This window comes from Hyla sarda, unplaced genomic scaffold, assembly GCF_029499605.1.
Source record: "Hyla sarda isolate aHylSar1 unplaced genomic scaffold, aHylSar1.hap1 scaffold_631, whole genome shotgun sequence".
NCBI lineage: Eukaryota > Metazoa > Chordata > Amphibia > Anura > Hylidae > Hyla > Hyla sarda.
The window spans coordinates 80689-108438 of NW_026610646.1; the positions used below are offsets into that span (position 1 = coordinate 80689).

The window sequence follows — 27750 nt, forward strand, 5'->3', positions numbered from 1 at the left end:
GCAAAGACAAATGCTTCCAGCCATCCATTGCACTAATGGATTGGTCATCAGCTGGCTGTCTATGTCCCGCATCAATATAGACCAAAGTACAGAGGGTTAGGCTATGCTATTGTGCACCTACCTGATGCATCAGAAGGTGCGAGGCCCTTGCTAAATTCTGTGCACAGACTTTGAGATCTATACTTTAGACTGTATCTAAACCTGCTCCAACATGGACTGACATTCTGGCCTACTTTCAGCCGATGCGACTTGTCTGTCGCTGAACAGTCGCTTTTTATGTATTCAGCACCTATGTATAATGTTGTAAAAATGCTCTAGAAGCTAAAGTCGCAGAAATGTCACACATATTTGGCCTGCAACTTTCTGTGCGACAAATTCAGACAGGAAAAATCAGTATAAATCCTTAGAAAATTATCCCCCAGTGTCTCCATCTGCTGGCGGTATTGAATAAGCATTGCTGCACTGATGGGGTATGCATTAGACGAAAAAAAAGAAGAAAAAGAAGAATAATACGCCCAGAAAAGAGGCGAAAAGGAGAAAAACGTAAAAAAACGTGAAAAAAAAGTAAGAGGAAGAGAAGGGAAAAAAAGGTGGAAATGGGTTTAAAAGTGATTTCGGCGGAGAAATATATATATATATTTTTATATATATATATATATATATATATATATATATATATATATATATATATACGCGCACACACACACATATATATAAACGTATTCTCCGTTGAGATATTGCAGCCGCTGCTGTGTCCAGGCCCAGGAGCCTTAGCACTGTGCTGTGATGTCACTCAATACCACTGACATCACTAGGTGTAAACAACATCTCTCCTTTGCTGTGTATGTGACTATGGAGCTGTTTGGTGATGTCGTCTATTATGGCCTTCATAGAAGCAACAGGAGATTGTTGCATCCATCTAGAACCCTCAGAACTACAGTGCTATGATGTCACTCACTTCCACAGGCCTTGCAGAGTGTAAACAACAACAACCCAGCTTTGTTGTGTATGTAACCATAGGGATTTGTGATGTCACCTAGAACCTTCACAGCAGCGACAGCTTTATGAGGAGCATCAGCACTGCTCTGCCTGAGCAGAACCATCACCGCCATAGGTTGTCAAATAACCCGGATTTAACCCACACAGGTAAGTCCAATGGGGTGCAGGCATGTCCTCTATGCTTACAGCTTCCCGTGGGTGTTGGTTTGATACCGTTTGGGGACAGCCAAGGAGGCATCTGCAGGCAACAAAGGTAGGTGTGTGCTTGTGTGTGTGTTTCCTATGCAGATCCTAAGCCCAGTGTCACATGCAAGTAGGAGGAGTAAGAAGGGTTCCTGGCAAATCCGGGTTATGGATTGCATTTAAAAAGGCCCCGTGGGAGTGCAATGGGCCCCTGTCTTGCTGCTTAGCAATAATGGTATGGGTTTAGGTTCTGCTGTGTGTACTGGTGGTTGACTGCCCCCCAGCCCAGAGTGTGCATGGAAAATTGTCTGGCAGCCTCCCTGACAGCAAGCAGTGATAGTGCCCATGAAGGGGACCTTGTTGGGCCCGCCCCTTTCACGGTTATCGCTTCTCGGCCTTTTGGCTAAGATCAAGTGTAGTATCTGTTCTTATCAGTTTAATATCTGATACGTCCCCTATCTGGGGACCATATATTAAATGGATTTTTGAGAACGGGGGCCGATTTCGAAGCTTGCTTCCGTCGCCCTATGCATTGACCCGATATGGCAGTATCTTCGGGTACAGTGCACCACCCCCTTACAGGGTTAAAAAGAAAGATTCCTACTTTCATTGCTACCTGCTTGCTGGCTAGCCAGCTAGCCAGCCCTGTGGGCCTTGCTGCTGCAGCCAAAAAACAAAAGGTGGTGCTGCTGCTGCTGCTTCTGCTGCTTCTGCTTGTGTCTGGCCGCTGTTGGAGCGTCCAGGCACAGGACTTCTGCTGCTGCTGACTAAATGGCCTCCTTAATTGGATCATTTGAGTAGCCAGCACACCTGTGCAGGTAGGGCATGACATGATAGGCAGCTGCCTTGATAGCGGGTGGGTGCTGAATGTTCCTAATTGACAAAATAAGATTAATGCTTATGAAGAAATATAAAATCTCATCCCTTCCCCAATATCGCGCCACACCCCTACCCCTTAATTCCCTGGTTGAACTTGATGGACATATGTCTTTTTTCGACCGTACTAACTATGTAACTATGTAACATAACATGGGGGGGGGGGGGGGGTCTCCTGGCTGTTCACACAGGTGTGTCATTGCTGTACATTGACCATGCATTGCTTCTGTGGTATTGCAAAGGCAAAGACAAATGCTTCCAGCCATCCATTGCACTAATGGATTGGTCATCAGCTGGCTGTCTATGTCCCGCATCAATATAGACCAAAGTACAGAGGGTTAGGCTATGCTATTGTGCACCTACCTGATGCATCAGAAGGTGCGAGGCCCTTGCTAAATTCTGTGCACAGACTTTGAGATCTATACTTTAGACTGTATCTAAACCTGCTCCAACATGGACTGAAATTCTGGCCTACTTTCAGCCGATGCGACTTGTCTGTCGCTGAACAGTCGCTTTTTATGTATTCAGCACCTATGTATAATGTTGTAAAAATGCTCTAGAAGCTAAAGTCGCAGAAATGTCACACATATTTGGCCTGCAACTTTCTGTGCGACAAATTCAGACAGGAAAAATCAGTATAAATCCTTAGAAAATTATCCCCCAGTGTCTCCATCTGCTGGCGGTATTGAATAAGCATTGCTGCACTGATGGGGTATGCATTAGACGAAAAAAAAGAAGAAAAAGAAGAATAATACGCCCAGAAAAGAGGCGAAAAGGAGAAAAACGTAAAAAAACGTGAAAAAAAAGTAAGAGGAAGAGAAGGGAAAAAAAGGTGGAAATGGGTTTAAAAGTGATTTCGGCGGAGAAATATATATATATATATATATATATATATATATATATATATATATACGCGCACACACACACATATATATAAACGTATTCTCCGTTGAGATATTGCAGCCGCTGCTGTGTCCAGGCCCAGGAGCCTTAGCACTGTGCTGTGATGTCACTCAATACCACTGACATCACTAGGTGTAAACAACATCTCTCCTTTGCTGTGTATGTGACTATGGAGCTGTTTGGTGATGTCGTCTATTATGGCCTTCATAGAAGCAACAGGAGATTGTTGCATCCATCTAGAACCCTCAGAACTACAGTGCTATGATGTCACTCACTTCCACAGGCCTTGCAGAGTGTAAACAACAACAACCCAGCTTTGTTGTGTATGTAACCATAGGGATTTGTGATGTCACCTAGAACCTTCACAGCAGCGACAGCTTTATGAGGAGCATCAGCACTGCTCTGCCTGAGCAGAACCATCACCGCCATAGGTTGTCAAATAACCCGGATTTAACCCACACAGGTAAGTCCAATGGGGTGCAGGCATGTCCTCTATGCTTACAGCTTCCCGTGGGTGTTGGTTTGATACCGTTTGGGGACAGCCAAGGAGGCATCTGCAGGCAACAAAGGTAGGTGTGTGCTTGTGTGTGTGTTTCCTATGCAGATCCTAAGCCCAGTGTCACATGCAAGTAGGAGGAGTAAGAAGGCTTCCTGGCAAATCCGGGTTATGGATTGCATTTAAAAAGGCCCAGTGGGAGTGTAATGGGCCCCTGTCTTGCTGCTTAGCAATAATGGTATGGGTTTAGGTTCTGCTGTGTGTACTGGTGGTTGACTGCCCCCCAGCCCAGAGTGTGCATGGAAAATTGTCTGGCAGCCTCCCTGACAGCAAGCAGTGATAGTGCCCATGAAGGGGACCTTGTTGGGCCCGCCCCTTTCACGGTTATCGCTTCTCGGCCTTTTGGCTAAGATCAAGTGTAGTATCTGTTCTTATCAGTTTAATATCTGATACGTCCCCTATCTGGGGACCATATATTAAATGGATTTTTGAGAACGGGGGCCGATTTCGAAGCTTGCTTCCGTCGCCCTATGCATTGACCCGATATGGCAGTATCTTCGGGTACAGTGCACCACCCCCTTACAGGGTTAAAAAGAAAGATTCCTACTTTCATTGCTACCTGCTTGCTGGCTAGCCAGCTAGCCAGCCCTGTGGGCCTTGCTGCTGCAGCCAAAAAACAAAAGGTGGTGCTGCTGCTGCTGCTTCTGCTGCTTCTGCTTGTGTCTGGCCGCTGTTGGAGCGTCCAGGCACAGGACTTCTGCTGCTGCTGACTAAATGGCCTCCTTAATTGGATCATTTGAGTAGCCAGCACACCTGTGCAGGTAGGGCATGACATGATAGGCAGCTGCCTTGATAGCGGGTGGGTGCTGAATGTTCCTAATTGACAAAATAAGATTAATGCTTATGAAGAAATATAAAATCTCATCCCTTCCCCAATATCGCGCCACACCCCTACCCCTTAATTCCCTGGTTGAACTTGATGGACATATGTCTTTTTTCGACCGTACTAACTATGTAACTATGTAACATAACATGGGGGGGGGGGGGGGGGGGGGGGTCTCCTGGCTGTTCACACAGGTGTGTCATTGCTGTACATTGACCATGCATTGCTTCTGTGGTATTGCAAAGGCAAAGACAAATGCTTCCAGCCATCCATTGCACTAATGGATTGGTCATCAGCTGGCTGTCTATGTCCCGCATCAATATAGACCAAAGTACAGAGGGTTAGGCTATGCTATTGTGCACCTACCTGATGCATCAGAAGGTGCGAGGCCCTTGCTAAATTCTGTGCACAGACTTTGAGATCTATACTTTAGACTGTATCTAAACCTGCTCCAACATGGACTGACATTCTGGCCTACTTTCAGCCGATGCGACTTGTCTGTCGCTGAACAGTCGCTTTTTATGTATTCAGCACCTATGTATAATGTTGTAAAAATGCTCTAGAAGCTAAAGTCGCAGAAATGTCACACATATTTGGCCTGCAACTTTCTGTGCGACAAATTCAGACAGGAAAAATCAGTATAAATCCTTAGAAAATTATCCCCCAGTGTCTCCATCTGCTGGCGGTATTGAATAAGCATTGCTGCACTGATGGGGTATGCATTAGACGAAAAAAAAGAAGAAAAAGAAGAATAATACGCCCAGAAAAGAGGCGAAAAGGAGAAAAACGTAAAAAAACGTGAAAAAAAAGTAAGAGGAAGAGAAGGGAAAAAAAGGTGGAAATGGGTTTAAAAGTGATTTCGGCGGAGAAATATATATATATATATATATATATATATATATATATATATACGCGCACACACACACATATATATAAACGTATTCTCCGTTGAGATATTGCAGCCGCTGCTGTGTCCAGGCCCAGGAGCCTTAGCACTGTGCTGTGATGTCACTCAATACCACTGACATCACTAGGTGTAAACAACATCTCTCCTTTGCTGTGTATGTGACTATGGAGCTGTTTGGTGATGTCGTCTATTATGGCCTTCATAGAAGCAACAGGAGATTGTTGCATCCATCTAGAACCCTCAGAACTACAGTGCTATGATGTCACTCACTTCCACAGGCCTTGCAGAGTGTAAACAACAACAACCCAGCTTTGTTGTGTATGTAACCATAGGGATTTGTGATGTCACCTAGAACCTTCACAGCAGCGACAGCTTTATGAGGAGCATCAGCACTGCTCTGCCTGAGCAGAACCATCACCGCCATAGGTTGTCAAATAACCCGGATTTAACCCACACAGGTAAGTCCAATGGGGTGCAGGCATGTCCTCTATGCTTACAGCTTCCCGTGGGTGTTGGTTTGATACCGTTTGGGGACAGCCAAGGAGGCATCTGCAGGCAACAAAAGTAGGTGTGTGCTTGTGTGTGTGTTTCCTATGCAGATCCTAAGCCCAGTGTCACATGCAAGTAGGAGGAGTAAGAAGGGTTCCTGGCAAATCCGGGTTATGGATTGCATTTAAAAAGGCCCCGTGGGAGTGCAATGGGCCCCTGTCTTGCTGCTTAGCAATAATGGTATGGGTTTAGGTTCTGCTGTGTGTACTGGTGGTTGACTGCCCCCCAGCCCAGAGTGTGCATGGAAAATTGTCTGGCAGCCTCCTTGACAGCAAGCAGTGATAGTGCCCATGAAGGGGACCTTGTTGGGCCCGCCCCTTTCACGGTTATCGCTTCTCGGCCTTTTGGCTAAGATCAAGTGTAGTATCTGTTCTTATCAGTTTAATATCTGTTACGTCCCCTATCTGGGGACCATATATTAAATGGATTTTTGAGAACGGGGGCCGATTTCGAAGCTTGCTTCCGTCGCCCTATGCATTGACCCGATATGGCAGTATCTTCGGGTACAGTGCACCACCCCCTTACAGGGTTAAAAAGAAAGATTCCTACTTTCATTGCTACCTGCTTGCTGGCTAGCCAGCTAGCCAGCCCTGTGGGCCTTGCTGCTGCAGCCAAAAAACAAAAGGTGGTGCTGCTGCTGCTGCTTCTGCTGCTTCTGCTTGTGTCTGGCCGCTGTTGGAGCGTCCAGGCACAGGACTTCTGCTGCTGCTGACTAAATGGCCTCCTTAATTGGATCATTTGAGTAGCCAGCACACCTGTGCAGGTAGGGCATGACATGATAGGCAGCTGCCTTGATAGCGGGTGGGTGCTGAATGTTCCTAATTGACAAAATAAGATTAATGCTTATGAAGAAATATAAAATCTCATCCCTTCCCCAATATCGCGCCACACCCCTACCCCTTAATTCCCTGGTTGAACTTGATGGACATATGTCTTTTTTCGACCGTACTAACTATGTAACTATGTAACATAACATGGGGGGGGGGGGGGGTCTCCTGGCTGTTCACACAGGTGTGTCATTGCTGTACATTGACCATGCATTGCTTCTGTGGTATTGCAAAGGCAAAGACAAATGCTTCCAGCCATCCATTGCACTAATGGATTGGTCATCAGCTGGCTGTCTATGTCCCGCATCAATATAGACCAAAGTACAGAGGGTTAGGCTATGCTATTGTGCACCTACCTGATGCATCAGAAGGTGCGAGGCCCTTGCTAAATTCTGTGCACAGACTTTGAGATCTATACTTTAGACTGTATCTAAACCTGCTCCAACATGGACTGACATTCTGGCCTACTTTCAGCCGATGCGACTTGTCTGTCGCTGAACAGTCGCTTTTTATGTATTCAGCACCTATGTATAATGTTGTAAAAATGCTCTAGAAGCTAAAGTCGCAGAAATGTCACACATATTTGGCCTGCAACTTTCTGTGCGACAAATTCAGACAGGAAAAATCAGTATAAATCCTTAGAAAATTATCCCCCAGTGTCTCCATCTGCTGGCGGTATTGAATAAGCATTGCTGCACTGATGGGGTATGCATTAGACGAAAAAAAAGAAGAAAAAGAAGAATAATACGCCCAGAAAAGAGGCGAAAAGGAGAAAAACGTAAAAAAACGTGAAAAAAAAGTAAGAGGAAGAGAAGGGAAAAAAAGGTGGAAATGGGTTTAAAAGTGATTTCGGCGGAGAAATATATATATATATATATATATATATATATATATATATATATATACGCGCACACACACACATATATATAAACGTATTCTCCGTTGAGATATTGCAGCCGCTGCTGTGTCCAGGCCCAGGAGCCTTAGCACTGTGCTGTGATGTCACTCAATACCACTGACATCACTAGGTGTAAACAACATCTCTCCTTTGCTGTGTATGTGACTATGGAGCTGTTTGGTGATGTCGTCTATTATGGCCTTCATAGAAGCAACAGGAGATTGTTGCATCCATCTAGAACCCTCAGAACTACAGTGCTATGATGTCACTCACTTCCACAGGCCTTGCAGAGTGTAAACAACAACAACCCAGCTTTGTTGTGTATGTAACCATAGGGATTTGTGATGTCACCTAGAACCTTCACAGCAGCGACAGCTTTATGAGGAGCATCAGCACTGCTCTGCCTGAGCAGAACCATCACCGCCATAGGTTGTCAAATAACCCGGATTTAACCCACACAGGTAAGTCCAATGGGGTGCAGGCATGTCCTCTATGCTTACAGCTTCCCGTGGGTGTTGGTTTGATACCGTTTGGGGACAGCCAAGGAGGCATCTGCAGGCAACAAAGGTAGGTGTGTGCTTGTGTGTGTGTTTCCTATGCAGATCCTAAGCCCAGTGTCACATGCAAGTAGGAGGAGTAAGAAGGGTTCCTGGCAAATCCGGGTTATGGATTGCATTTAAAAAGGCCCCGTGGGAGTGCAATGGGCCCCTGTCTTGCTGCTTAGCAATAATGGTATGGGTTTAGGTTCTGCTGTGTGTACTGGTGGTTGACTGCCCCCCAGCCCAGAGTGTGCATGGAAAATTGTCTGGCAGCCTCCCTGACAGCAAGCAGTGATAGTGCCCATGAAGGGGACCTTGTTGGGCCCGCCCCTTTCACGGTTATCGCTTCTCGGCCTTTTGGCTAAGATCAAGTGTAGTATCTGTTCTTATCAGTTTAATATCTGATACGTCCCCTATCTGGGGACCATATATTAAATGGATTTTTGAGAACGGGGGCCGATTTCGAAGCTTGCTTCCGTCGCCCTATGCATTGACCCGATATGGCAGTATCTTCGGGTACAGTGCACCACCCCCTTACAGGGTTAAAAAGAAAGATTCCTACTTTCATTGCTACCTGCTTGCTGGCTAGCCAGCTAGCCAGCCCTGTGGGCCTTGCTGCTGCAGCCAAAAAACAAAAGGTGGTGCTGCTGCTGCTGCTTCTGCTGCTTCTGCTTGTGTCTGGCCGCTGTTGGAGCGTCCAGGCACAGGACTTCTGCTGCTGCTGACTAAATGGCCTCCTTAATTGGATCATTTGAGTAGCCAGCACACCTGTGCAGGTAGGGCATGACATGATAGGCAGCTGCCTTGATAGCGGGTGGGTGCTGAATGTTCCTAATTGACAAAATAAGATTAATGCTTATGAAGAAATATAAAATCTCATCCCTTCCCCAATATCGCGCCACACCCCTACCCCTTAATTCCCTGGTTGAACTTGATGGACATATGTCTTTTTTCGACCGTACTAACTATGTAACTATGTAACATAACATGGGGGGGGGGGGGGGGGTCTCCTGGCTGTTCACACAGGTGTGTCATTGCTGTACATTGACCATGCATTGCTTCTGTGGTATTGCAAAGGCAAAGACAAATGCTTCCAGCCATCCATTGCACTAATGGATTGGTCATCAGCTGGCTGTCTATGTCCCGCATCAATATAGACCAAAGTACAGAGGGTTAGGCTATGCTATTGTGCACCTACCTGATGCATCAGAAGGTGCGAGGCCCTTGCTAAATTCTGTGCACAGACTTTGAGATCTATACTTTAGACTGTATCTAAACCTGCTCCAACATGGACTGACATTCTGGCCTACTTTCAGCCGATGCGACTTGTCTGTCGCTGAACAGTCGCTTTTTATGTATTCAGCACCTATGTATAATGTTGTAAAAATGCTCTAGAAGCTAAAGTCGCAGAAATGTCACACATATTTGGCCTGCAACTTTCTGTGCGACAAATTCAGACAGGAAAAATCAGTATAAATCCTTAGAAAATTATCCCCCAGTGTCTCCATCTGCTGGCGGTATTGAATAAGCATTGCTGCACTGATGGGGTATGCATTAGACGAAAAAAAAGAAGAAAAAGAAGAATAATACGCCCAGAAAAGAGGCGAAAAGGAGAAAAACGTAAAAAAACGTGAAAAAAAAGTAAGAGGAAGAGAAGGGAAAAAAAGGTGGAAATGGGTTTAAAAGTGATTTCGGCGGAGAAATATATATATATATATATATATATATATATATATATATATACGCGCACACACACACATATATATAAACGTATTCTCCGTTGAGATATTGCAGCCGCTGCTGTGTCCAGGCCCAGGAGCCTTAGCACTGTGCTGTGATGTCACTCAATACCACTGACATCACTAGGTGTAAACAACATCTCTCCTTTGCTGTGTATGTGACTATGGAGCTGTTTGGTGATGTCGTCTATTATGGCCTTCATAGAAGCAACAGGAGATTGTTGCATCCATCTAGAACCCTCAGAACTACAGTGCTATGATGTCACTCACTTCCACAGGCCTTGCAGAGTGTAAACAACAACAACCCAGCTTTGTTGTGTATGTAACCATAGGGATTTGTGATGTCACCTAGAACCTTCACAGCAGCGACAGCTTTATGAGGAGCATCAGCACTGCTCTGCCTGAGCAGAACCATCACCGCCATAGGTTGTCAAATAACCCGGATTTAACCCACACAGGTAAGTCCAATGGGGTGCAGGCATGTCCTCTATGCTTACAGCTTCCCGTGGGTGTTGGTTTGATACCGTTTGGGGACAGCCAAGGAGGCATCTGCAGGCAACAAAGGTAGGTGTGTGCTTGTGTGTGTGTTTCCTATGCAGATCCTAAGCCCAGTGTCACATGCAAGTAGGAGGAGTAAGAAGGGTTCCTGGCAAATCCGGGTTATGGATTGCATTTAAAAAGGCCCCGTGGGAGTGCAATGGGCCCCTGTCTTGCTGCTTAGCAATAATGGTATGGGTTTAGGTTCTGCTGTGTGTACTGGTGGTTGACTGCCCCCCAGCCCAGAGTGTGCATGGAAAATTGTCTGGCAGCCTCCCTGACAGCAAGCAGTGATAGTGCCCATGAAGGGGACCTTGTTGGGCCCGCCCCTTTCACGGTTATCGCTTCTCGGCCTTTTGGCTAAGACCAAGTGTAGTATCTGTTCTTATCAGTTTAATATCTGATACGTCCCCTATCTGGGGACCATATATTAAATGGATTTTTGAGAACGGGGGCCGATTTCGAAGCTTGCTTCCGTCGCCCTATGCATTGACCCGATATGGCAGTATCTTCGGGTACAGTGCACCACCCCCTTACAGGGTTAAAAAGAAAGATTCCTACTTTCATTGCTACCTGCTTGCTGGCTAGCCAGCTAGCCAGCCCTGTGGGCCTTGCTGCTGCAGCCAAAAAACAAAAGGTGGTGCTGCTGCTGCTGCTTCTGCTGCTTCTGCTTGTGTCTGGCCGCTGTTGGAGCGTCCAGGCACAGGACTTCTGCTGCTGCTGACTAAATGGCCTCCTTAATTGGATCATTTGAGTAGCCAGCACACCTGTGCAGGTAGGGCATGACATGATAGGCAGCTGCCTTGATAGCGGGTGGGTGCTGAATGTTCCTAATTGACAAAATAAGATTAATGCTTATGAAGAAATATAAAATCTCATCCCTTCCCCAATATCGCGCCACACCCCTACCCCTTAATTCCCTGGTTGAACTTGATGGACATATGTCTTTTTTCGACCGTACTAACTATGTAACTATGTAACATAACATGGGGGGGGGGGGGGGGGGTCTCCTGGCTGTTCACACAGGTGTGTCATTGCTGTACATTGACCATGCATTGCTTCTGTGGTATTGCAAAGGCAAAGACAAATGCTTCCAGCCATCCATTGCACTAATGGATTGGTCATCAGCTGGCTGTCTATGTCCCGCATCAATATAGACCAAAGTACAGAGGGTTAGGCTATGCTATTGTGCACCTACCTGATGCATCAGAAGGTGCGAGGCCCTTGCTAAATTCTGTGCACAGACTTTGAGATCTATACTTTAGACTGTATCTAAACCTGCTCCAACATGGACTGACATTCTGGCCTACTTTCAGCCGATGCGACTTGTCTGTCGCTGAACAGTCGCTTTTTATGTATTCAGCACCTATGTATAATGTTGTAAAAATGCTCTAGAAGCTAAAGTCGCAGAAATGTCACACATATTTGGCCTGCAACTTTCTGTGCGACAAATTCAGACAGGAAAAATCAGTATAAATCCTTAGAAAATTATCCCCCAGTGTCTCCATCTGCTGGCGGTATTGAATAAGCATTGCTGCACTGATGGGGTATGCATTAGACGAAAAAAAAGAAGAAAAAGAAGAATAATACGCCCAGAAAAGAGGCGAAAAGGAGAAAAACGTAAAAAAACGTGAAAAAAAAGTAAGAGGAAGAGAAGGGAAAAAAAGGTGGAAATGGGTTTAAAAGTGATTTCGGCGGAGAAATATATATATATATATATATATATATATATATATATATATATATATACGCGCACACACACACATATATATAAACGTATTCTCCGTTGAGATATTGCAGCCGCTGCTGTGTCCAGGCCCAGGAGCCTTAGCACTGTGCTGTGATGTCACTCAATACCACTGACATCACTAGGTGTAAACAACATCTCTCCTTTGCTGTGTATGTGACTATGGAGCTGTTTGGTGATGTCGTCTATTATGGCCTTCATAGAAGCAACAGGAGATTGTTGCATCCATCTAGAACCCTCAGAACTACAGTGCTATGATGTCACTCACTTCCACAGGCCTTGCAGAGTGTAAACAACAACAACCCAGCTTTGTTGTGTATGTAACCATAGGGATTTGTGATGTCACCTAGAACCTTCACAGCAGCGACAGCTTTATGAGGAGCATCAGCACTGCTCTGCCTGAGCAGAACCATCACCGCCATAGGTTGTCAAATAACCCGGATTTAACCCACACAGGTAAGTCCAATGGGGTGCAGGCATGTCCTCTATGCTTACAGCTTCCCGTGGGTGTTGGTTTGATACCGTTTGGGGACAGCCAAGGAGGCATCTGCAGGCAACAAAGGTAGGTGTGTGCTTGTGTGTGTGTTTCCTATGCAGATCCTAAGCCCAGTGTCACATGCAAGTAGGAGGAGTAAGAAGGGTTCCTGGCAAATCCGGGTTATGGATTGCATTTAAAAAGGCCCCGTGGGAGTGCAATGGGCCCCTGTCTTGCTGCTTAGCAATAATGGTATGGGTTTAGGTTCTGCTGTGTGTACTGGTGGTTGACTGCCCCCCAGCCCAGAGTGTGCATGGAAAATTGTCTGGCAGCCTCCCTGACAGCAAGCAGTGATAGTGCCCATGAAGGGGACCTTGTTGGGCCCGCCCCTTTCACGGTTATCGCTTCTCGGCCTTTTGGCTAAGATCAAGTGTAGTATCTGTTCTTATCAGTTTAATATCTGATACGTCCCCTATCTGGGGACCATATATTAAATGGATTTTTGAGAACGGGGGCCGATTTCGAAGCTTGCTTCCGTCGCCCTATGCATTGACCCGATATGGCAGTATCTTCGGGTACAGTGCACCACCCCCTTACAGGGTTAAAAAGAAAGATTCCTACTTTCATTGCTACCTGCTTGCTGGCTAGCCAGCTAGCCAGCCCTGTGGGCCTTGCTGCTGCAGCCAAAAAACAAAAGGTGGTGCTGCTGCTGCTGCTTCTGCTGCTTCTGCTTGTGTCTGGCCGCTGTTGGAGCGTCCAGGCACAGGACTTCTGCTCTGCTGCTGACTAAATGGCCTCCTTAATTGGATCATTTGAGTAGCCAGCACACCTGTGCAGGTAGGGCATGACATGATAGGCAGCTGCCTTGATAGCGGGTGGGTGCTGAATGTTCCTAATTGACAAAATAAGATTAATGCTTATGAAGAAATATAAAATCTCATCCCTTCCCCAATATCGCGCCACACCCCTACCCCTTAATTCCCTGGTTGAACTTGATGGACATATGTCTTTTTTCGACCGTACTAACTATGTAACTATGTAACATAACATGGGGGGGGGGGGGGGGGGTCTCCTGGCTGTTCACACAGGTGTGTCATTGCTGTACATTGACCATGCATTGCTTCTGTGGTATTGCAAAGGCAAAGACAAATGCTTCCAGCCATCCATTGCACTAATGGATTGGTCATCAGCTGGCTGTCTATGTCCCGCATCAATATAGACCAAAGTACAGAGGGTTAGGCTATGCTATTGTGCACCTACCTGATGCATCAGAAGGTGCGAGGCCCTTGCTAAATTCTGTGCACAGACTTTGAGATCTATACTTTAGACTGTATCTAAACCTGCTCCAACATGGACTGACATTCTGGCCTACTTTCAGCCGATGCGACTTGTCTGTCGCTGAACAGTCGCTTTTTATGTATTCAGCACCTATGTATAATGTTGTAAAAATGCTCTAGAAGCTAAAGTCGCAGAAATGTCACACATATTTGGCCTGCAACTTTCTGTGCGACAAATTCAGACAGGAAAAATCAGTATAAATCCTTAGAAAATTATCCCCCAGTGTCTCCATCTGCTGGCGGTATTGAATAAGCATTGCTGCACTGATGGGGTATGCATTAGACGAAAAAAAAGAAGAAAAAGAAGAATAATACGCCCAGAAAAGAGGCGAAAAGGAGAAAAACGTAAAAAAACGTGAAAAAAAAGTAAGAGGAAGAGAAGGGAAAAAAAGGTGGAAATGGGTTTAAAAGTGATTTCGGCGGAGAAATATATATATATATATATATATATATATATATATATATATATATATATACGCGCACACACACACATATATATAAACGTATTCTCCGTTGAGATATTGCAGCCGCTGCTGTGTCCAGGCCCAGGAGCCTTAGCACTGTGCTGTGATGTCACTCAATACCACTGACATCACTAGGTGTAAACAACATCTCTCCTTTGCTGTGTATGTGACTATGGAGCTGTTTGGTGATGTCGTCTATTATGGCCTTCATAGAAGCAACAGGAGATTGTTGCATCCATCTAGAACCCTCAGAACTACAGTGCTATGATGTCACTCACTTCCACAGGCCTTGCAGAGTGTAAACAACAACAACCCAGCTTTGTTGTGTATGTAACCATAGGGATTTGTGATGTCACCTAGAACCTTCACAGCAGCGACAGCTTTATGAGGAGCATCAGCACTGCTCTGCCTGAGCAGAACCATCACCGCCATAGGTTGTCAAATAACCCGGATTTAACCCACACAGGTAAGTCCAATGGGGTGCAGGCATGTCCTCTATGCTTACAGCTTCCCGTGGGTGTTGGTTTGATACCGTTTGGGGACAGCCAAGGAGGCATCTGCAGGCAACAAAGGTAGGTGTGTGCTTGTGTGTGTGTTTCCTATGCAGATCCTAAGCCCAGTGTCACATGCAAGTAGGAGGAGTAAGAAGGGTTCCTGGCAAATCCGGGTTATGGATTGCATTTAAAAAGGCCCCGTGGGAGTGCAATGGGCCCCTGTCTTGCTGCTTAGCAATAATGGTATGGGTTTAGGTTCTGCTGTGTGTACTGGTGGTTGACTGCCCCCCAGCCCAGAGTGTGCATGGAAAATTGTCTGGCAGCCTCCCTGACAGCAAGCAGTGATAGTGCCCATGAAGGGGACCTTGTTGGGCCCGCCCCTTTCACGGTTATCGCTTCTCGGCCTTTTGGCTAAGATCAAGTGTAGTATCTGTTCTTATCAGTTTAATATCTGATACGTCCCCTATCTGGGGACCATATATTAAATGGATTTTTTAGAACGGGGGCCGATTTCGAAGCTTGCTTCCGTCGCCCTATGCATTGACCCGATATGGCAGTATCTTCGGGTACAGTGCACCACCCCCTTACAGGGTTAAAAAGAAAGATTCCTACTTTCATTGCTACCTGCTTGCTGGCTAGCCAGCTAGCCAGCCCTGTGGGCCTTGCTGCTGCAGCCAAAAAACAAAAGGTGGTGCTGCTGCTGCTGCTTCTGCTGCTTCTGCTTGTGTCTGGCCGCTGTTGGAGCGTCCAGGCACAGGACTTCTGCTGCTGCTGACTAAATGGCCTCCTTAATTGGATCATTTGAGTAGCCAGCACACCTGTGCAGGTAGGGCATGACATGATAGGCAGCTGCCTTGATAGCGGGTGGGTGCTGAATGTTCCTAATTGACAAAATAAGATTAATGCTTATGAAGAAATATAAAATCTCATCCCTTCCCCAATATCGCGCCACACCCCTACCCCTTAATTCCCTGGTTGAACTTGATGGACATATGTCTTTTTTCGACCGTACTAACTATGTAACTATGTAACATAACATGGGGGGGGGGGGGGGGGGGGTCTCCTGGCTGTTCACACAGGTGTGTCATTGCTGTACATTGACCATGCATTGCTTCTGTGGTATTGCAAAGGCAAAGACAAATGCTTCCAGCCATCCATTGCACTAATGGATTGGTCATCAGCTGGCTGTCTATGTCCCGCATCAATATAGACCAAAGTACAGAGGGTTAGGCTATGCTATTGTGCACCTACCTGATGCATCAGAAGGTGCGAGGCCCTTGCTAAATTCTGTGCACAGACTTTGAGATCTATACTTTAGACTGTATCTAAACCTGCTCCAACATGGACTGACATTCTGGCCTACTTTCAGCCGATGCGACTTGTCTGTCGCTGAACAGTCGCTTTTTATGTATTCAGCACCTATGTATAATGTTGTAAAAATGCTCTAGAAGCTAAAGTCGCAGAAATGTCACACATATTTGGCCTGCAACTTTCTGTGCGACAAATTCAGACAGGAAAAATCAGTATAAATCCTTAGAAAATTATCCCCCAGTGTCTCCATCTGCTGGCGGTATTGAATAAGCATTGCTGCACTGATGGGGTATGCATTAGACGAAAAAAAAGAAGAAAAAGAAGAATAATACGCCCAGAAAAGAGGCGAAAAGGAGAAAAACGTAAAAAAACGTGAAAAAAAGTAAGAGGAAGAGAAGGGAAAAAAAGGTGGAAATGGGTTTAAAAGTGATTTCGGCGGAGAAATATATATATATATATATATATATATATATATATATATATATATATATATATACGCGCACACACACACATATATATAAACGTATTCTCCGTTGAGATATTGCAGCCGCTGCTGTGTCCAGGCCCAGGAGCCTTAGCACTGTGCTGTGATGTCACTCAATACCACTGACATCACGAGGTGTAAACAACATCTCTCCTTTGCTGTGTATGTGACTATGGAGCTGTTTGGTGATGTCGTCTATTATGGCCTTCATAGAAGCAACAGGAGATTGTTGCATCCATCTAGAACCCTCAGAACTACAGTGCTATGATGTCACTCACTTCCACAGGCCTTGCAGAGTGTAAACAACAACAACCCAGCTTTGTTGTGTATGTAACCATAGGGATTTGTGATGTCACCTAGAACCTTCACAGCAGCGACAGCTTTATGAGGAGCATCAGCACTGCTCTGCCTGAGCAGAACCATCACCGCCATAGGTTGTCAAATAACCCGGATTTAACCCACACAGGTAAGTCCAATGGGGTGCAGGCATGTCCTCTATGCTTACAGCTTCCCGTGGGTGTTGGTTTGATACCGTTTGGGGACAGCCAAGGAGGCATCTGCAGGCAACAAAGGTAGGTGTGTGCTTGTGTGTGTGTTTCCTATGCAGATCCTAAGCCCAGTGTCACATGCAAGTAGGAGGAGTAAGAAGGGTTCCTGGCAAATCCGGGTTATGGATTGCATTTAAAAAGGCCCCGTGGGAGTGCAATGGGCCCCTGTCTTGCTGCTTAGCAATAATGGTATGGGTTTAGGCTCTGCTGTGTGTACTGGTGGTTGACTGCCCCCCAGCCCAGAGTGTGCATGGAAAATTGTCTGGCAGCCTCCCTGACAGCAAGCAGTGATAGTGCCCATGAAGGGGACCTTGTTGGGCCCGCCCCTTTCACGGTTATCGCTTCTCGGCCTTTTGGCTAAGATCAAGTGTAGTATCTGTTCTTATCAGTTTAATATCTGATACGTCCCCTATCTGGGGACCATATATTAAATGGATTTTTGAGAACGGGGGCCGATTTCGAAGCTTGCTTCCGTCGCCCTATGCATTGACCCGATATGGCAGTATCTTCGGGTACAGTGCACCACCCCCTTACAGGGTTAAAAAGAAAGATTCCTACTTTCATTGCTACCTGCTTGCTGGCTAGCCAGCTAGCCAGCCCTGTGGGCCTTGCTGCTGCAGCCAAAAAACAAAAGGTGGTGCTGCTGCTGCTGCTTCTGCTGCTTCTGCTTGTGTCTGGCCGCTGTTGGAGCGTCCAGGCACAGGACTTCTGCTGCTGCTGACTAAATGGCCTCCTTAATTGGATCATTTGAGTAGCCAGCACTCCTGTGCAGGTAGGGCATGACATGATAGGCAGCTGCCTTGATAGCGGGTGGGTGCTGAATGTTCCTAATTGACAAAATAAGATTAATGCTTATGAAGAAATATAAAATCTCATCCCTTCCCCAATATCGCGCCACACCCCTACCCCTTAATTCCCTGGTTGAACTTGATGGACATATGTCTTTTTTCGACCGTACTAACTATGTAACTATGTAACATAACATGGGGGGGGGGGGGGGGGTCTCCTGGCTGTTCACACAGGTGTGTCATTGCTGTACATTGACCATGCATTGCTTCTGTGGTATTGCAAAGGCAAAGACAAATGCTTCCAGCCATCCATTGCACTAATGGATTGGTCATCAGCTGGCTATCTATGTCCCGCATCAATATAGACCAAAGTACAGAGGGTTAGGCTATGCTATTGTGCACCTACCTGATGCATCAGAAGGTGCGAGGCCCTTGCTAAATTCTGTGCACAGACTTTGAGATCTATACTTTAGACTGTATCTAAACCTGCTCCAACATGGACTGACATTCTGGCCTACTTTCAGCCGATGCGACTTGTCTGTCGCTGAACAGTCGCTTTTTATGTATTCAGCACCTATGTATAATGTTGTAAAAATGCTCTAGAAGCTAAAGTCGCAGAAATGTCACACATATTTGGCCTGCAACTTTCTGTGCGACAAATTCAGACAGGAAAAATCAGTATAAATCCTTAGAAAATTATCCCCCAGTGTCTCCATCTGCTGGCGGTATTGAATAAGCATTGCTGCACTGATGGGGTATGCATTAGACGAAAAAAAAGAAGAAAAAGAAGAATAATACGCCCAGAAAAGAGGCGAAAAGGAGAAAAACGTAAAAAAACGTGAAAAAAAAGTAAGAGGAAGAGAAGGGAAAAAAAGGTGGAAATGGGTTTAAAAGTGATTTTGGCGGAGAATATATATATATATATATATATATATATATATATATATATATATACGCGCACACACACACATATATATAAACGTATTCTCCGTTGAGATATTGCAGCCGCTGCTGTGTCCAGGCCCAGGAGCCTTAGCACTGTGCTGTGATGTCACTCAATACCACTGACATCACTAGGTGTAAACAACATCTCTCCTTTGCTGTGTATGTGACTATGGAGCTGTTTGGTGATGTCGTCTATTATGGCCTTCATAGAAGCAACAGGAGATTGTTGCATCCATCTAGAACCCTCAGAACTACAGTGCTATGATGTCACTCACTTCCACAGGCCTTGCAGAGTGTAAACAACAACAACCCAGCTTTGTTGTGTATGTAACCATAGGGATTTGTGATGTCACCTAGAACCTTCACAGCAGCGACAGCTTTATGAGGAGCATCAGCACTGCTCTGCCTGAGCAGAACCATCACCGCCATAGGTTGTCAAATAACCCGGATTTAACCCACACAGGTAAGTCCAATGGGGTGCAGGCATGTCCTCTATGCTTACAGCTTCCCGTGGGTGTTGGTTTGATACCGTTTGGGGACAGCCAAGGAGGCATCTGCAGGCAACAAAGGTAGGTGTGTGCTTGTGTGTGTGTTTCCTATGCAGATCCTAAGCCCAGTGTCACATGCAAGTAGGAGGAGTAAGAAGGGTTCCTGGCAAATCCGGGTTATGGATTGCATTTAAAAAGGCCCCGTGGGAGTGCAATGGGCCCCTGTCTTGCTGCTTAGCAATAATGGTATGGGTTTAGGTTCTGCTGTGTGTACTGGTGGTTGACTGCCCCCCAGCCAGAGTGTGCATGGAAAATTGTCTGGCAGCCTCCCTGACAGCAAGCAGCGATAGTGCCCTTGAAGGGGACCTTGTTGGGCCCGCCCCTTTCACGGTTATCGCTTCTCGGCCTTTTGGCTAAGATCAAGTGTAGTATCTGTTCTTATCAGTTTAATATCTGATACGTCCCCTATCTGGGGACCATATATTAAATGGATTTTTGAGAACGGGGGCCGATTTCGAAGCTTGCTTCCGTCGCCCTATGCATTGACCCGATATGGCAGTATCTTCGGGTACAGTGCACCACCCCCCTTACAGGGTTAAAAAGAAAGATTCCTACTTTCATTGCTACCTGCTTGCTGGCTAGCCAGCTAGCCAGCCCTGTGGGCCTTGCTGCTGCAGCCAAAAAACAAAAGGTGGTGCTGCTGCTGCTGCTTCTGCTGCTTCTGCTTGTGTCTGTCCGCTGTTGGAGCGTCCAGGCACAGGACTTCTGCTGCTGCTGACTAAATGGCCTCCTTAATTGGATCATTTGAGTAGCCAGCACACCTGTGCAGGTAGGGCATGACATGATAGGGCAGCTGCCTTGATAGCGGGTGGGTGCTGAATGTTTCCTAATTGACAAAATAAGATTAATGCTTATGAAGAAATATAAAATCTCATCCCTTCCCCAATATCGCGCCACACACCCCTACCCCTTAATTCCCTGGTTGAACTTGATGGACATATGTCTTTTTTCGACCGTACTAACTATGTAACTATGTAACATAACATGGGGGGGGGGTCTCCTGGCTGTTCACACAGGTGTGTCATTGCTGTACATTGACCATGCATTGCTTCTGTGGTATTGCAAAAGGCAAAGACAAATGCTTCCAGCCATCCATTGCACTAATGGATTGGTCATCAGCTGGCTGTCTATGTCCCGCATCAATATAGACCAAAGTACAGAGGGTTAGGCTATGCTATTGTGCACCTACCTGATGCATCAGAAGGTGCGAGGGCCCTTGCTAAATTCTGTGCACAGACTTTGAGATCTATACTTTAGACTGTATCTAAACCTGTGGACTGACATTCTGGCCTACTTTCAGCCGATGCGACTTGTCTGTCGCTGAACAGTCGCTTTTTATGTATTCAGCACCTATGTATAATGTTGTAAAAATGCTCTAGAAGCTAAAGTCGCAGAAATGTCACACATATTTGGCCTGCAACTTTCTGTGCGACAAATTCAGACAGGAAAAATCAGTATAAATCCTTAGAAAATTATCCCCCAGTGTCTCCATCTGCTGGCGGTATTGAATAAGCATTGCTGCACTGATGGGGTATGCATTAGACGAAAAAAAAGAAGAAAAAGAAGAATAATACGCCCAGAAAAGAGGCGAAAAGGAGAAAAACGTAAAAAAACGTGAAAAAAAAGTAAGAGGAAGAGAAGGGAAAAAAAGGTGGAAATGGGTTTAAAAGTGATTTCGGCGGAGAAATATATATATATATATATATATATATATATATATATATATATACGCGCACACACACACATATATATAAACGTATTCTCCGTTGAGATATTGCAGCCGCTGCTGTGTCCAGGCCCAGGAGCCTTAGCACTGTGCTGTGATGTCACTCAATACCACTGACATCACTAGGTGTAAACAACATCTCTCCTTTGCTGTGTATGTGACTATGGAGCTGTTTGGTGATGTCGTCTATTATGGCCTTCATAGAAGCAACAGGAGATTGTTGCATCCATCTAGAACCCTCAGAACTACAGTGCTATGATGTCACTCACTTCCACAGGCCTTGCAGAGTGTAAACAACAACAACCCAGCTTTGTTGTGTATGTAACCATAGGGATTTGTGATGTCACCTAGAACCTTCACAGCAGCGACAGCTTTATGAGGAGCATCAGCACTGCTCTGCCTGAGCAGAACCATCACCGCCATAGGTTGTCAAATAACCCGGATTTAACCCACACAGGTAAGTCCAATGGGGTGCAGGCATGTCCTCTATGCTTACAGCTTCCCGTGGGTGTTGGTTTGATACCGTTTGGGGACAGCCAAGGAGGCATCTGCAGGCAACAAAGGTAGGTGTGTGCTTGTGTGTGTGTTTCCTATGCAGATCCTAAGCCCAGTGTCACATGCAAGTAGGAGGAGTAAGAAGGGTTCCTGGCAAATCCGGGTTATGGATTGCATTTAAAAAGGCCCCGTGGGAGTGCAATGGGCCCCTGTCTTGCTGCTTAGCAATAATGGTATGGGTTTAGGTTCTGCTGTGTGTACTGGTGGTTGACTGCCCCCCAGCCCAGAGTGTGCATGGAAAATTGTCTGGCAGCCTCCCTGACAGCAAGCAGTGATAGTGCCCATGAAGGGGACCTTGTTGGGCCCGCCCCTTTCACGGTTATCGCTTCTCGGCCTTTTGGCTAAGATCAAGTGTAGTATCTGTTCTTATCAGTTTAATATCTGATACGTCCCCTATCTGGGGACCATATATTAAATGGATTTTTGAGAACGGGGGCCGATTTCGAAGCTTACTTCCGTCGCCCTATGCATTGACCCGATATGGCAGTATCTTCGGGTACAGTGCACCACCCCCTTACAGGGTTAAAAAGAAAGATTCCTACTTTCATTGCTACCTGCTTGCTGGCTAGCCAGCTAGCCAGCCCTGTGGGCCTTGCTGCTGCAGCCAAAAAACAAAAGGTGGTGCTGCTGCTGCTGCTTCTGCTGCTTCTGCTTGTGTCTGGCCGCTGTTGGAGCGTCCAGGCACAGGACTTCTGCTGCTGACTAAATGGCCTCCTTAATTGGATCATTTGAGTAGCCAGCACACCTGTGCAGGTAGGGCATGACATGATAGGCAGCTGCCTTGATAGCGGGTGGGTGCTGAATGTTCCTAATTGACAAAATAAGATTAATGCTTATGAAGAAATATAAAATCTCATCCCTTCCCCAATATCGCGCCACACCCCTACCCCTTAATTCCCTGGTTGAACTTGATGGACATATGTCTTTTTTCGACCGTACTAACTATGTAACTATGTAACATAACATGGGGGGGGGGGGGGGGGTCTCCTGGCTGTTCACACAGGTGTGTCATTGCTGTACATTGACCATGCATTGCTTCTGTGGTATTGCAAAGGCAAAGACAAATGCTTCCAGCCATCCATTGCACTAATGGATTGGTCATCAGCTGGCTGTCTATGTCCCGCATCAATATAGACCAAAGTACAGAGGGTTAGGCTATGCTATTGTGCACCTACCTGATGCATCAGAAGGTGCGAGGCCCTTGCTAAATTCTGTGCACAGACTTTGAGATCTATACTTTAGACTGTATCTAAACCTGCTCCAACATGGACTGACATTCTGGCCTACTTTCAGCCGATGCGACTTGTCTGTCGCTGAACAGTCGCTTTTTATGTATTCAGCACCTATGTATAATGTTGTAAAAATGCTCTAGAAGCTAAAGTCGCAGAAATGTCACACATATTTGGCCTGCAACTTTCTGTGCGACAAATTCAGACAGGAAAAATCAGTATAAATCCTTAGAAAATTATCCCCCAGTGTCTCCATCTGCTGGCGGTATTGAATAAGCATTGCTGCACTGATGGGGTATGCATTAGACGAAAAAAAAGAAGAAAAAGAAGAATAATACGCCCAGAAAAGAGGCGAAAAGGAGAAAAACGTAAAAAAACGTGAAAAAAAAGTAAGAGGAAGAGAAGGGAAAAAAAGGTGGAAATGGGTTTAAAAGTGATTTCGGCGGAGAAATATATATATATATATATATATATATATATATATATATATATACGCGCACACACACACATATATATAAACGTATTCTCCGTTGAGATATTGCAGCCGCTGCTGTGTCCAGGCCCAGGAGCCTTAGCACTGTGCTGTGATGTCACTCAATACCACTGACATCACTAGGTGTAAACAACATCTCTCCTTTGCTGTGTATGTGACTATGGAGCTGTTTGGTGATGTCGTCTATTATGGCCTTCATAGAAGCAACAGGAGATTGTTGCATCCATCTAGAACCCTCAGAACTACAGTGCTATGATGTCACTCACTTCCACAGGCCTTGCAGAGTGTAAACAACAACAACCCAGCTTTGTTGTGTATGTAACCATAGGGATTTGTGATGTCACCTAGAACCTTCACAGCAGCGACAGCTTTATGAGGAGCATCAGCACTGCTCTGCCTGAGCAGAACCATCACCGCCATAGGTTGTCAAATAACCCGGATTTAACCCACACAGGTAAGTCCAATGGGGTGCAGGCATGTCCTCTATGCTTACAGCTTCCCGTGGGTGTTGGTTTGATACCGTTTGGGGACAGCCAAGGAGGCATCTGCAGGCAACAAAGGTAGGTGTGTGCTTGTGTGTGTGTTTCCTATGCAGATCCTAAGCCCAGTGTCACATGCAAGTAGGAGGAGTAAGAAGGGTTCCTGGCAAATCCGGGTTATGGATTGCATTTAAAAAGGCCCCGTGGGAGTGCAATGGGCCCCTGTCTTGCTGCTTAGCAATAATGGTATGGGTTTAGGTTCTGCTGTGTGTACTGGTGGTTGACTGCCCCCCAGCCCAGAGTGTGCATGGAAAATTGTCTGGCAGCCTCCCTGACAGCAAGCAGTGATAGTGCCCATGAAGGGGACCTTGTTGGGCCCGCCCCTTTCACGGTTATCGCTTCTCGGCCTTTTGGCTAAGATCAAGTGTAGTATCTGTTCTTATCAGTTTAATATCTGATACGTCCCCTATCTGGGGACCATATATTAAATGGATTTTTGAGAACGGGGGCCGATTTCGAAGCTTGCTTCCGTCGCCCTATGCATTGACCCGATATGGCAGTATCTTCGGGTACAGTGCACCACCCCCTTACAGGGTTAAAAAGAAAGATTCCTACTTTCATTGCTACCTGCTTGCTGGCTAGCCAGCTAGCCAGCCCTGTGGGCCTTGCTGCTGCAGCCAAAAAACAAAAGGTGGTGCTGCTGCTGCTGCTTCTGCTGCTTCTGCTTGTGTCTGGCCGCTGTTGGAGCGTCCAGGCACAGGACTTCTGCTGCTGCTGACTAAATGGCCTCCTTAATTGGATCATTTGAGTAGCCAGCACACCTGTGCAGGTAGGGCATGACATGATAGGCAGCTGCCTTGATAGCGGGTGGGTGCTGAATGTTCCTAATTGACAAAATAAGATTAATGCTTATGAAGAAATATAAAATCTCATCCCTTCCCCAATATCGCGCCACACCCCTACCCCTTAATTCCCTGGTTGAACTTGATGGACATATGTCTTTTTTCGACCGTACTAACTATGTAACTATGTAACATAACATGGGGGGGGGGGGGGGGGGGTCTCCTGGCTGTTCACACAGGTGTGTCATTGCTGTACATTGACCATGCATTGCTTCTGTGGTATTGCAAAGGCAAAGACAAATGCTTCCAGCCATCCATTGCACTAATGGATTGGTCATCAGCTGGCTGTCTATGTCCCGCATCAATATAGACCAAAGTACAGAGGGTTAGGCTATGCTATTGTGCACCTACCTGATGCATCAGAAGGTGCGAGGCCCTTGCTAAATTCTGTGCACAGACTTTGAGATCTATACTTTAGACTGTATCTAAACCTGCTCCAACATGGACTGACATTCTGGCCTACTTTCAGCGGATGCGACTTGTCTGTCGCTGAACAGTCGCTTTTTATGTATTCAGCACCTATGTATAATGTTGTAAAAATGCTCTAGAAGCTAAAGTCGCAGAAATGTCACACATATTTGGCCTGCAACTTTCTGTGCGACAAATTCAGACAGGAAAAATCAGTATAAATCCTTAGAAAATTATCCCCCAGTGTCTCCATCTGCTGGCGGTATTGAATAAGCATTGCTGCACTGATGGGGTATGCATTAGACGAAAAAAAAGAAGAAAAAGAAGAATAATACGCCCAGAAAAGAGGCGAAAAGGAGAAAAACGTAAAAAAACGTGAAAAAAAAGTAAGAGGAAGAGAAGGGAAAAAAAGGTGGAAATGGGTTTAAAAGTGATTTCGGCGGAGAAATATATATATATATATATATATATATATATATATATATATATATATACGCGCACACACACACATATATATAAACGTATTCTCCGTTGAGATATTGCAGCCGCTGCTGTGTCCAGGCCCAGGAGCCTTAGCACTGTGCTGTGATGTCACTCAATACCACTGACATCACTAGGTGTAAACAACATCTCTCCTTTGCTGTGTATGTGACTATGGAGCTGTTTGGTGATGTCGTCTATTATGGCCTTCATAGAAGCAACAGGAGATTGTTGCATCCATCTAGAACCCTCAGAACTACAGTGCTATGATGTCACTCACTTCCACAGGCCTTGCAGAGTGTAAACAACAACAACCCAGCTTTGTTGTGTATGTAACCATAGGGATTTGTGATGTCACCTAGAACCTTCACAGCAGCGACAGCTTTATGAGGAGCATCAGCACTGCTCTGCCTGAGCAGAACCATCACCGCCATAGGTTGTCAAATAACCCGGATTTAACCCACACAGGTAAGTCCAATGGGGTGCAGGCATGTCCTCTATGCTTACAGCTTCCCGTGGGTGTTGGTTTGATACCGTTTGGGGACAGCCAAGGAGGCATCTGCAGGCAACAAAGGTAGGTGTGTGCTTGTGTGTGTGTTTCCTATGCAGATCCTAAGCCCAGTGTCACATGCAAGTATGAGGAGTAAGAAGGGTTCCTGGCAAATCCGGGTTATGGATTGCATTTAAAAAGGCCCCGTGGGAGTGCAATGGGCCCCTGTCTTGCTGCTTAGCAATAATGGTATGGGTTTAGGTTCTGCTGTGTGTACTGGTGGTTGACTGCCCCCCAGCCCAGAGTGTGCATGGAAAATTGTCTGGCAGCCTCCCTGACAGCAAGCAGTGATAGTGCCCATGAAGGGGACCTTGTTGGGCCCGCCCCTTTCACGGTTATCGCTTCTCGGCCTTTTGGCTAAGATCAAGTGTAGTATCTGTTCTTATCAGTTTAATATCTGATACGTCCCCTATCTGGGGACCATATATTAAATGGATTTTTGAGAACGGGGGCCAATTTCGAAGCTTGCTTCCGTCGCCCTATGCATTGACCCGATATGGCAGTATCTTCGGGTACAGTGCACCACCCCCTTACAGGGTTAAAAAGAAAGATTCCTACTTTCATTGCTACCTGCTTGCTGGCTAGCCAGCTAGCCAGCCCTGTGGGCCTTGCTGCTGCAGCCAAAAAACAAAAGGTGGTGCTGCTGCTGCTGCTTCTGCTGCTTCTGCTTGTGTCTGGCCGCTGTTGGAGCGTCCAGGCACAGGACTTCTGCTGCTGCTGACTAAATGGCCTCCTTAATTGGATCATTTGAGTAGCCAGCACACCTGTGCAGGTAGGGCATGACATGATAGGCAGCTGCCTTGATAGCGGGTGGGTGCTGAATGTTCCTAATTGACAAAATAAGATTAATGCTTATGAAGAAATATAAAATCTCATCCCTTCCCCAATATCGCGCCACACCCCTACCCCTTAATTCCCTGGTTGAACTTGATGGACATATGTCTTTTTTCGACCGTACTAACTATGTAACTATGTAACATAACATGGGGGGGTCTCCTGGCTGTTCACACAGGTGTGTCATTGCTGTACATTGACCATGCATTGCTTCTGTGGTATTGCAAAGGCAAAGACAAATGCTTCCAGCCATCCATTGCACTAATGGATTGGTCATCAGCTGGCTGTCTATGTCCCGCATCAATATAGACCAAAGTACAGAGGGTTAGGCTATGCTATTGTGCACCTACCTGATGCATCAGAAGGTGCGAGGCCCTTGCTAAATTCTGTGCACAGACTTTGAGATCTATACTTTAGACTGTATCTAAACCTGCTCCAACATGGACTGACATTCTGGCCTACTTTCAGCCGATGCGACTTGTCTGTCGCTGAACAGTCGCTTTTTATGTATTCAGCACCTATGTATAATGTTGTAAAAATGCTCTAGAAGCTAAAGTCGCAGAAATGTCACACATATTTGGCCTGCAACTTTCTGTGCGACAAATTCAGACAGGAAA

The 27750-nt window shown here is 46.0% G+C and overlaps 12 non-coding genes across 12 annotated transcripts; all 12 read left to right on the forward strand.

Moving 5' to 3' along the window:
• Positions 1-1565: 1565 nt before the first annotated feature.
• LOC130342013 (U2 spliceosomal RNA) lies at positions 1566-1756 on the forward strand. Its single transcript, XR_008881753.1, has one exon. It is a non-coding gene; the product is annotated as a U2 spliceosomal RNA (small nuclear RNA).
• Positions 1757-3843: 2087 nt separating this feature from the next.
• LOC130342014 (U2 spliceosomal RNA) lies at positions 3844-4034 on the forward strand. Its single transcript, XR_008881754.1, has one exon. It is a non-coding gene; the product is annotated as a U2 spliceosomal RNA (small nuclear RNA).
• A 2090-nt stretch (positions 4035-6124) lies between these two features.
• Positions 6125-6315, forward strand: LOC130341975 (U2 spliceosomal RNA). The gene has a single exon (XR_008881722.1). It is a non-coding gene; the product is annotated as a U2 spliceosomal RNA (small nuclear RNA).
• A 2086-nt stretch (positions 6316-8401) lies between these two features.
• On the forward strand, positions 8402-8592 carry LOC130342015 (U2 spliceosomal RNA). The gene has a single exon (XR_008881755.1). It is a non-coding gene; the product is annotated as a U2 spliceosomal RNA (small nuclear RNA).
• Positions 8593-10676: 2084 nt separating this feature from the next.
• On the forward strand, positions 10677-10867 carry LOC130341972 (U2 spliceosomal RNA). The gene has a single exon (XR_008881719.1). It is a non-coding gene; the product is annotated as a U2 spliceosomal RNA (small nuclear RNA).
• Positions 10868-12958: 2091 nt separating this feature from the next.
• LOC130342016 (U2 spliceosomal RNA) lies at positions 12959-13149 on the forward strand. Its single transcript, XR_008881756.1, has one exon. It is a non-coding gene; the product is annotated as a U2 spliceosomal RNA (small nuclear RNA).
• A 2095-nt stretch (positions 13150-15244) lies between these two features.
• Positions 15245-15435, forward strand: LOC130341968 (U2 spliceosomal RNA). The gene has a single exon (XR_008881715.1). It is a non-coding gene; the product is annotated as a U2 spliceosomal RNA (small nuclear RNA).
• A 2098-nt stretch (positions 15436-17533) lies between these two features.
• Positions 17534-17724, forward strand: LOC130342017 (U2 spliceosomal RNA). The gene has a single exon (XR_008881757.1). It is a non-coding gene; the product is annotated as a U2 spliceosomal RNA (small nuclear RNA).
• Positions 17725-19810: 2086 nt separating this feature from the next.
• LOC130342018 (U2 spliceosomal RNA) lies at positions 19811-20001 on the forward strand. The gene has a single exon (XR_008881758.1). It is a non-coding gene; the product is annotated as a U2 spliceosomal RNA (small nuclear RNA).
• Positions 20002-22079: 2078 nt separating this feature from the next.
• On the forward strand, positions 22080-22270 carry LOC130341979 (U2 spliceosomal RNA). Its single transcript, XR_008881725.1, has one exon. It is a non-coding gene; the product is annotated as a U2 spliceosomal RNA (small nuclear RNA).
• A 2083-nt stretch (positions 22271-24353) lies between these two features.
• Positions 24354-24544, forward strand: LOC130342020 (U2 spliceosomal RNA). Its single transcript, XR_008881760.1, has one exon. It is a non-coding gene; the product is annotated as a U2 spliceosomal RNA (small nuclear RNA).
• A 2092-nt stretch (positions 24545-26636) lies between these two features.
• LOC130341943 (U2 spliceosomal RNA) lies at positions 26637-26827 on the forward strand. Its single transcript, XR_008881693.1, has one exon. It is a non-coding gene; the product is annotated as a U2 spliceosomal RNA (small nuclear RNA).
• Positions 26828-27750: the final 923 nt, after the last annotated feature.